General features: G+C 36.2%; 1 pseudogene; it reads left to right on the top strand.

Moving 5' to 3' along the window:
- The first annotated feature begins 2,725 nt into the window (after nt 1-2,725).
- LOC125162969 (ATP synthase F(0) complex subunit C2, mitochondrial-like) overlaps nt 2,726-11,120 on the top strand; it is a 59,035-nt pseudogene continuing 50,640 nt past the window's right edge.

Below are 11,120 nucleotides of genomic sequence, written 5' to 3'. Positions count from 1 at the left end.
TGCTAGTCCTTACCGACTGCACCCTTGGCAAATGTATATTATTAAGGCTGTGTGTTGGTTGTATGCTGTTGAATGAGGCTAAGGGTATACATTTATGCCACTTTTCACTTCAAATTTCAGGAAAAGACAGTGAAGTTGCATAAAAGTAAATGAATTCATAAATGGTTTTTATAATGAGAGGGGTTTCATCACTGGATTAGAGACTTTGAAATATGTATGGAAATTTAGACTATACAGAATAGTAGAGGAATCTAGTAGCAATCCATAGACATGGATAGGAGGAGACTGTAGCAGAGAGAAAACATACTCCAACTGAACCTTAGGGAGTCCTTAAACATATAGAACAGGAGTAGGCTATAGACCAGAGAAAGGAATTTATGTCAAGAGTAAATGACCACATCTTCCCACAGTGCATATTTAGAGAGATTAGCACCAAGACCTGCTTTCTAAAGAAAATGAACAATGTACTTATGGGAGACAAGACCTTAAAGTAAACATCTTATTTTGGCATAAGACAGGTGATTTGATGGTCACAGGATGCCTGCATGCTCTGTACTCATTCAGGACAAACAGAAGTGTGTCAGTTGACATGTCCCCATCCATGAAATAGAACTCCTAGTCATGTCTTCTATATGGGGGAACAGAGACCTACATAGTGCTATAGGAAATTGGGGTCAATAGCTAATATTAACACACATTTTTTTAATTCATGGATATGAATTGAGGAGAAAATACGATCAGAAATTTTCAGGAAGCCGAGAGCAAAAATAGAGAAGCACCATGATGAACAAATAGGAAAAAAATAATGCCAAAAGAAAAAGAATTCAAGGATCAGAAAAATGCCTTTTAAAATCTATAGTGAAATTCTTAAATTCCAGAAGCTTCTGCATTTAAAAAAATCAAGATTTCACTAAAAACAAAAACTTATCAGAGAATAAGAAAGTATTTCTGGAAAGAAAAATCATTTAGAAACAATTAGAAAATAAACGAAAGTTATAAATCAAAAGACAGAACAAAAAGTCAAAAAAGGATGAAATTCTGAGAACAACATCAGAGATATGGAGGCTCAAATTCCATCATCCAACTAATAAGTATTTTAGAAAGAGTTAACAGGAAAAAAGGAGACAAGACACTAGTCAAAGAACTAATTGAGATTATATCACAGTATTTCAGACCAAAAAATATCAGATTAAGAAGACCCACAGACTTCCTGGAATGGTAGATAGATAAAGTTCTCCCATTAAGATACATTTCATGAAATTTCAGAATTGCAAAGATGAAAAGATGGTCTTAACAGTAATTATGGAAACATTCCAGTTTATAGACAAATAAATGAACAGAAATCAGATTTGCATTAGAAAACTGGAAGCTGTAAGAGAAAATTGTACTTTCTTGCCAACTATTCATAATGTGTGAAGACAAAATAGAGTTCTTTTTTTCAGATTTGTAAGGTACACTGAAAAAAAAAAGAAATGAGATAAAAACCAAGGGGAAAAAACTGCACAGTATTTTAAAATTGCATTTAATTCAGAATTCCAGAATGAGAGCTATTCTGCATAATTGTGTAGAGACCAACTAACCCTAACTGAAACAAGAAGTCAGAGCCTTCATTTCAACAACGTTATGATGAAGAACTTGTATGATTGTAGAGTCAGGCTAAAGGTATATGCTTCATTTATAGGTGAGCAAAAGGAAATTCACATCTACAGGAAGACCAAAAAAAAAAAAAAAAGAAAAAAAAGAAAGTTAAGAATCATAAATAAATTTAAGACAAACTTAACTAATTCACGATTTCAACTTCAAATAATTGGTGTTATTTGAGAAAAAGATAAGCAATTTAACTCTGATATTGTTCTTCAAGGGAATGGAGAGAAAAGTTATTTTAATTTAGTATAGTTCCATGCTATTTGATTTTTTTGTACTGTGTATATAATTTAACTAGTAGAGGTAATATAATAATAACTACAATGAAGTTATGCACTGGTATTTTATGAGCCAAGAGTCAGGACAGGTAGCCCAGACTAGAAATATTCAACTAAGTCTTCTGAGAGGAGATACATAAATGGTACATAATAAAATGAGTTTAGAAGTAAGTAATTCAGCAACAAATTGGAAAGATGGTGGGAAAGAAGGAAGAGAGGGTAGGAAGAAGAAATTCCAACAAGAATAGTGTGAACAAACAGGGGACTGCATCAATATTTATCTATTTAGTTATGTTAGATCTTTCTGTATAGTAGCCACTGGAAATAAAAGTTATTTAAGAAATAACCACTTCATAAACAATTTAAAATCAAATGGTGGAGACAGATCAGCAAGATTGAGTTGTAATAAAGTGCCACAATTTAGTATTTTGGGTGGTGGGATTTGCAATTGAAAATGGGAGAGTACGTGGTAGGTTGTGTGAAAACATGAGGAAAGCTGTTAATATTTGAACAGTCATTGAGGGGCAGAAGAGAAGGATCAACAAAAATACATTAAGTGATTGTCTAGAAGTTTAAGGGCTTTTCTAGCACTGAATTGTCACCCTATCAGAAGATAATACTCTTCTCTCCAGAGACACTTAGCATCCATTTTGAAGGAGTTGAAAATATGTATTATCCAACTACATTGAGGGTCAGTCTAAATTGTGTGACAGAAATGCAGAAATTTGAGTGGGATTGAAGGGACTGATGAAAAAGTAAATCAGGTAATTAATAAGGCATCCAGAACCAAGATGTAAGCGATGATGGCGAAGTATGATACAAAGACTAAGAAAAATGAAGGGACTGAGGTCCTATATGTTTCTTTAAGGATTAAAGGATCAGTAAACAGGATTCAGCAGAGTGCTAAGGTGGGAAGGGTCCTTAGAATAATAACCATGTCCTTTCCTATTTGCATATAATGTGCCTTCCAGCAATCCTTGACACTGAAGTGAACACTCTGACATTCCAAATCCCCTCTTAAAATTACTCAACAGATTACTGTAGTGTGATATCATAGAAAAACATGGCAGGGGGAATACCATTTACCATGACTAGTATTTGGTAGAAAGCACAGACATGGAGGCCCACGAGATCTCCATGGAAATCTGAAAAACACACTTGACCTTTCTGAGACTCATTTTCCTCTCTCTCTAAAAATTTTGAATTATCTGTAGTATTATCTATTCCTAGAATCATTGTACAGAGTTTACTTGGAAGAATATAAAATGAGCTTTTAACATATCATTCCATATGTCAATATAAAACACTACCTAACAGGTATTAGGGTTACTTTTTATTACTTTCCTCTTTTGCCTCATTGTTGCAATTACCACTGAAATAGAATTAATCCCAAAGACAGAATTTGCTTAGTCAGGCAAATGATCTACAAATGACCTAGTTTGTCTGATGTCTATAATCAATAGACTTCAATCATATAAAGACATTAATTTTGTTAGTTTTCCTTTATTTTCCTTTATTTTGCTTATTTTACTTTATTTGATGAGTGGGACAAATTCTGGTGCAGTGCGAGATTTCAGATAACACAAAACAGATCAAACTCTTAATGGTCTATAACAGATGGACTCAGTCATCATGCAAATGTCTGTTTTTCCTCTAATATTTTCCTGAAAACAAAATGGACTCATATCCTTTATAGAAATAAATGGGGGGGGGTGTACCCTGTGCACCTTCTATTTTCCTAAAGGTGCAAGAGAATTATTTAAATGAAAAATTTGAGCTTTGAATTTTCATTCTGATAAATGCTGAACATTCTACTTCCAGGGTCTTGGTTAAATCTCTTTATTCTGTATGACTGAAGGCTTCCTCCATCTTTCTCTCCCTCCTTCTTTTGCTCTCCTTCTTTCCCTCTCCTCTCTTTAATTTTCTCAACACTGTTGGAAAAAGCCACCTGTTTGTTTGTATGTTTGTTTATTTTAACTTTACTTCAAGAACCTAGAGATACTACCTTTATGATTGGTTGGTAAACACTGACTTCTGGCCTTATCTGAATATTAGTTTTTCTTGGTTATAATGTTCATATATTGCTGTTGGATATTCTGGAAAAATGAATGAAAATGTTCTAGGCTATGTACATCTTACTTGGACCCAGAGAGAATTGTCACATATTTCTCTACACAATATTGCATTCAATATGACATATTATGATATACTGGTATTTGGCTATGCGCACTTTGTGATAGTTTCAAAGAACAGAAAAGACTGTGGAATAAAGCAATATACGTTTTTTCTGGACTGTATGAAAAATTCATGTATAATCTACTACTCAAGCCAAAAATAATCCGTTTCTTATGCTGCTAAGGATTTATTTGCATCACTTCACTAATTAGCAATTTACATCGTATCAAGTGGCCTTAACTCCTCTAATAGATTCCAAATGGGCCATTAGGTTATTTAATTCTAGTTAGTTTTATACTTTTTCATGAGAAGAAAATGCAACAAAAAGATTTCCTAAAGGAAAAGACTTGTTTGGAATTCAGTGTTTAAACAATAAAAATGAAAGAAAAAGTGATAGACATTGGTAACTGTGACATATGTACAAATTGTTTTCCCTGAGGATTTACATCCTTAATAGTTCAGTTCTTGTCACTCTTTGTTGTCTTTCATAATTGGTTCACACAGAGCAAGGATGAAGCTGATTGGCCTGCTTAGTATACCACTTGTTAAAAATTGGGATCTGAATAAGTGCTTCTTGAGGCAGTGATTAGGGAAAGAAAAAAACAGAGAGAAAATTGCTGTACTCCCCGAGGTCTGACTTTGTGCAGTTTGTTCCTTTTGCTTTTTAAAATATACTCTTCTCTACTTCATCTCCCAATTTCCATGTCAAAATTCCCAGGCCACACCCAAATCTCTCACAACCCGTTATCTGTAGGAATGACTTTCTTCTCTGTAGTAGGCTTGAGTATTGGGAACTAAAACTGTCTATCCCTATATAATGCTTAAAAGCTGAAATTGAAACTACCTCTCCATCCACCCAACTTACTCTCTCCATTAGGGGTTGGCAAACATTTTCTGAGAAGGGCCAGATAGTATATATTGTAGGATTTTCAGGCCACATCACATCTTTGTTACATTTTTTTTCTTTCAATCTTTAAAAAATGTGAAGCATTTTTTCAGCTTTGTTTATAGGGCTGGATACCTAGAAACAATTTGAAGATCCCTGGTCTACATTAACATAACTTGACTATGCTATTGTCTTCATTAGCATGATTTCGCTATTCCAGGAATGGACCTTCCAAAAGAACCAAGAATTCTTCAGTGGAAATCAATAGTTTACACCCTAAGATTCTATGAATGCTTTGTCTCTAAATTCCTTACCTTGCTTTTTGTACCAATCCTAAATGGTTATGTTATGATCCTTACCCTATTCTAATCAAGCTCCCATCCCCTGGCCCCCCGCTCCCGGTGAAAGTCCTCCTTTAAAATTTTTTTTTTCAACGTTTATTTATTTTTCGGACAGAGAGAGACAGAGCATGAATGGGGGAGGGGCAGAGAGAGAGGGAGACACAGAATCAGAAACAGGCTCCAGGCTCTGGGCCATCAGCCCAGAGCCTGACGCGGGGCTCGAATTCCCGGACCGCGAGACCGTGACCTGGCTGAAGTCGGACGCTTAACCGACTGCGCCACCCAGGCGCCCCGAAAGTCCTCCTTTAAACAGAACTTTCAATTCTCAGTAAATTCCAGCCTTGTCTTCCCCTCTTAAAGACAGGACTAAAACTCCATGGAGGAAGTATTCTCACCTGCACTAAACTCAGCTTTGTATCATCAATAGGTTGTTTTGGTAGATGCTGTTTTGGCAGATATTTGTGGATCCAGCATTCAACATTCAATAGAATGGTTTTGATTCTATTATAGTGTCTTTCATACATTTGCTTTTAATTATGGTTATATGAGTATATGCCTGTCTCCCTAGTTGACTTTAATATCCAGGCTATTACAAATCATATTGTGATTATATTCTATTATGGATTTTGCACATAGTAGGTGACAAGTATCCTTTGCCATACAGCAACATAATCAATGATCTTAACTGAACCACAGTTATTCAATTCAGTCCTGTCTGTCTCTCACATTGGGTTTGCTGTGTGAAAGCATCTTTCACTTCCATTCATGTACAACACAAAATGAGAAAGAAAGTTGTTCCAAGAGCCGTAATTAAGCCTTCTTAAAATGTCCCCAGGAATAATCAATGCTGTTGCTCCACAGGATATATTCTGTGAAAGTAGCAGTATTTTGTGTCTGGATTTCTTTGTATCTTCAACTATTCCCATGACTGCGGATCAGGGCATCCCCACAGTGCAGATCCAATCAAGGAAACACTGTGTTTCTTCAATTTGACAAGATGCAGAGCAAGAAAAGAAACAAAGAATAAGTCTCACTAAAAAGGAACAAGGTCTTCCTGATGTGTTCTGATGCAGTCAAGGGCAAGCAGGGCAGCCCTGTTCCATTACCTAGGATTTAGTAATTAATACCTAACTGCCCAGGTGTGCACTTCCACGGCACCAGAGATTGCTGGACAAACAATAGGTATTTTGTCAGTGAAATGGAAAAAATAGTCTCTTTTTTTTTTAAGTAGAAAACCTTGTCAGAAAGCACCACGTGAACTGTTGATCTCTTGGGGAACACTGAATGGGTGTGCTGTTATATGTCTGTCAATATTTTCTTACTTTTTTTCTTAGGTTGTAAGCCAGTAACCATGCTATGTAAGTTAAAGACTATGAAGATAAAACTAAATGCACATGATCAGAGAAATGGCTGGAAGTTGAAGAGGACCAAAAATATGCTGATTTATATTAAGTCAATATGCATACTACTTACCGTACGGTAGTTAATAAGGCATGGATAGTATATCATTCACATGAGTAAATGTAATTACTCTGCTTATCCAAAGCACCATTTCTGGACTACCTAAAGGAAAGTTGTTACAGGGAAGTAAAGGAGAATATGTTTCAGAAGCCCTTCTAGCTTTAAAAGGAATAACTCTCTTCTGCTATCAGACCATATATTTAGGGAAGATCATGGCTCTGTGTTATATCTCACTGGAATATAACTCCCAGGTTACCCTACAGCTCTTCAGGCACACAGTTGTTGGCTTCTCCTATGTGATTCTTGTGAAGAGAAAAAACAAAGAAAACACATACACAGCTGCCTCAGAGCAAATGCCATTTGATTTCATGGAAGGTATAGGTGACAGGTTACACTTCTGATAAATAGGCATATCTTCTGCAATTTCTCCAGGCTCAGAGTCAGGAGATTTGCCATTTTGTTGCTAGATTCTTTCCCCTGACCTTTGCTTTGCTTGACCTGGCACATCTAGAGGGGGTGGCAGGACCAGGGTAGGTGGGAAGGGGGGAGGGTGGAGGAGGGATGAGGCAGAACTAATATGCATCAGACTCAAGCTATCATCAAAATGGGATCTTTTATGCTCTGCCCTGCCACCATCACATAGAGCTTTGCTCTGTTGATCTCTTAAGGGCTCTCCCAATGAAACAAATCAGGTTATTGAAATAAATGTTGGATTCCTACAGTGATTGTCTTTTGGCTAATGATACCTAACAGGACTTAAAAAGGGAGGGTGTCCCCTCTGTTGAAGCTATTTTTGTTTATCAGTTTTGCTAGATTATACACCTTTCTTTCTACAACATCACCTGACTCATTCAGTCCCACCCAACTCCTATTTTAAAGAAGTTAATTATACAGATAGTGGTCTTATGCTATTCACGTGATAATTTCATAAAATATGTAAGTTTGTTCTGAAACCATATTCATAGACATCCTCCTTATTTTGAAGTATGATATTCTGATGCACACCTAATTTATTTCTCTACATAATTTTTGTAAAAGTTTTGTTTAGAAAGCAAGATGAGGAGACTCTTTTGCCTGACAAAGATGATGTAAAGCAGTTTATGCATCTGAAGAATGACCTGTACTGGGTAGATCAATGCATATTTGACTAAGTTTTAAAGTAATATGGAGAAAAAAACCAAAATCTCCATCAACAGATGAGTGAATAGACAGATCATGGTATTCTTGTATAATGGAGTATTTTCTCAGCAATAAAACATGAATACTACTGATAATGCAACGTCATGGATGTATCTTATTAGTTTTGCTGAAAAAAAGAAGCCAGACCCCTTCATCACCAAAGAAGAATACACACTGCAAGATTCTATTTTATAACATTCTAGAAAAAAAATATCTGTAACTACAGAAAAAGCGGATCAGTGATTGACTGGTAGCAGGGAGTGGAGTGGACAGAAAGGAGGCATTAAAAAGGGGCCACAAGCAAAATTTGGTCAGTAATGGGTAAGTTAATGTGTATAGATTGCTGTGATGGTTTCACAGACATTATATAGAAAGATCAAACCTTATCAGACTGTTTGTTAAATATGTGCTGAGTCATTAATTGTATTTCAATTGTATCTTAAGTCTGTAAAAACATATCTGAAATAATGTCAAATCCTTAATAGGATTAAATAAAGCAGGTGAGATAGAATGTCCGTTTGAAAGTTGTATAGTTTTTGAACTTTTGACCTATAGGAGGTAAGAAGAATCCTTACACAATTCCTTACACATGCCTGTGGGAATCTTCACACGATGCCTGTGGGTAAGAAGTAAGAAAGCCAGCATGTTCCTTATCACTAACTGTACAATACCTCAAACAAACATGGGCCGTTGTAGGTAACAAGCAATTTAGGTTCAAGAGACATCTAATGGCCCAAAATATGATGTTTACAAAAAGAATAAACACAGATAAATTCTTTTCAATAAATAAAGCATACTTCTTGTTTACGTTATTCTAGAACATAAACACAGAAGAAAACAGGGGGAAGCTAAAAAAAAATAGAAGATACAGAAAAAGAAATGAAAAAGTGAATATAGTCCATTCATCTCAATGATAATATAAGGTAGATACACAAAGATAAATAAAAACGCAGCAAATAGAATTTTATGAAATATTTCCATCTTTTCAGCGCTGAGAAAACTTTCCTAACAAGATGTACAGTGCCCTCTTTCAATAAAAAGTCACATCAGCAACTGAGTAAAATTAGAGAAAGGTTAGATCTGGCTCTTGGGCTCTGTCTCTCCCCAGGTCTGTAACTCTGAGTTCGAAAGAAGAATGAAAAAAAATTAAATGTTGTTACCTAGGAGTCTGTGCAGACTCCATTCAGACTGTCATTTAATGGGATGGCATTTAAAAATCCTCTGTGATTTATCAATAAAAATGAGTTGAGAAAGGGCAATGAACTAAAAAGCAAGGGTAGGAAATTACTAACAGCAATTTGTGGCATTAGCAAAGGAAGTATTTTCAGGCTGAAGGTTTCTCCATTCCTGATGAAATACACCAGTGAGGCCTCTGTGTTAGGCCAACTGTGTTGTGAGAATAGCCAATTGAACATTACTTCTAGGCAATTTAAAAACAAAATACCCCCACCATCAGATGCATAACTAATGAGAAAATTTTTAGGAATAGCTCAACAATTTGTGACCATCTCATTTTTTTTCCTACCATTGACATTTAAGAAGAAATCAGGAGAATCTGACTTATTTTCACTACTGTCCTCTGCAATGCTTTTCAGGAATCAACCAATGGCTTAATGTACATCTAGTCTTTATAGTCTCCATTGACTAATGAGTTATAAACTGTTCTGCTTATTTTTCTTCTTCAGCGAATTGTTAAGAGATCCTTCAGGTTTGTGCTTCAGCAGAACATTTTTTCTAATGAAGCCATATAAATAGACTTAAAAGATTTACAATTTTTTCTGTTATCCAGGAGTTGTTTTCCATTATGTTCACTTCAACTTCCAATAGCTTATATATTATTTAGCTTTTTTAAAAAAATGCTTATTTATTTTTGAGAGAGAGAGAGAGAAAGAGAGAGAGTGTGAGTGGGGAAGGAGCAGAAAGAGGGGGAGAGAGAATCCCAAGCAGGCTCCATGCTCAGTGCAGAGCCCAATGCAGGGCTCGATCCCACAACTGTGAGATCATGACCTGAGCCAAAATCAAGACTTGGATGCTTAACCAAACTGAGTCACCCAGATGCCTCTTGACCTTCCTTTTAAAAGTCAGCATGTAAAGTTTCACTAGGTAAAACTCTAACCTTGGATCTCTTATTTTTGTAAGTAACCTCTACCTCCAATGTGGGGTTCAAACTCATGACCCCAAGATCAAGAGCTGCATCCTCAGCCAGGTGCCCCTAAAACCCTTGGAACTTTTCTGGTAGATGTGGTAGGAGAAAACACAGATGGAGAGTTTGGTGAAGTCCTTAGTACATATCAGTTGTCATTGCAATATACTGTAGAACTGATATTCAAGAGTGGGCAAGGAGAGACTTGCACACAATAAATGAGATACTTAGCATAACACTCTCCAGTTCCATCCATGTTGCTACAAAAGGCCATATTTCATTCTTTCTCATTGCCAAGCAGTATTCCATTGCATATATAAACCACAATTTCTTTATCCATTCATCAGTAGATGGACATTTAGGCTTTTTCCATAATTTGACTATTGTTGAAAGTGCTGCTATAAACATTGCGGTACAAGTGTCCCTATACATCTGCACTCCTGTGTCCCTTGGGTAAATTCCTAGCAGTGCTATTGCTGGGTCATAGGGAAAAAAAATTTAGAGAGGGAGAGGCAAACCATAAGAGACTCTTAAAAACTGAGAATAAATGAAGGGTTGATGGGGGGTGGGAGGGAAGGGAAAGTGGGTGATAGGCATTGAGGAGGGCACCTGTTGGCATGAGCACTGGGTGTTGTATAGAAACAAATTTGACAATAAATTTCATATTAAAAATTTTTTTAAAAAATAAATAAATATGTTTTAAAAAATAAACCATAGGAGAGCCCCCCCTGCCAAAAGGAAATGAGATACTAAGCTTTTTGAAGCAATGATAATATATGAATCTCTATATTTATAATTTCCATGTGGAAGCCACTCAACAAATATCTAAAACAAAAGAAGGTGGTATTTCATGGTAAGGAATTACATCCCGGTCTCTGCCAAGATGAGGAATTCTTTTCTCATGGGCCATTACCAGGCTAGGCCCTTCAAGGCTCAGGTAGCTTTGGGCTGTGCGGCAGTGACTCTAATCCCCACATGGATTTTCCACTCACTGGAATCCCAGAACACAAGGG

This window comes from Prionailurus viverrinus, chromosome A3, assembly GCF_022837055.1.
Source record: "Prionailurus viverrinus isolate Anna chromosome A3, UM_Priviv_1.0, whole genome shotgun sequence".
NCBI classification, from domain to species: Eukaryota; Metazoa; Chordata; class Mammalia; order Carnivora; family Felidae; genus Prionailurus; species Prionailurus viverrinus.
Note: the sequence above shows the minus strand (reverse complement) of the source record. Positions and strands in the feature narration are given on the sequence as shown.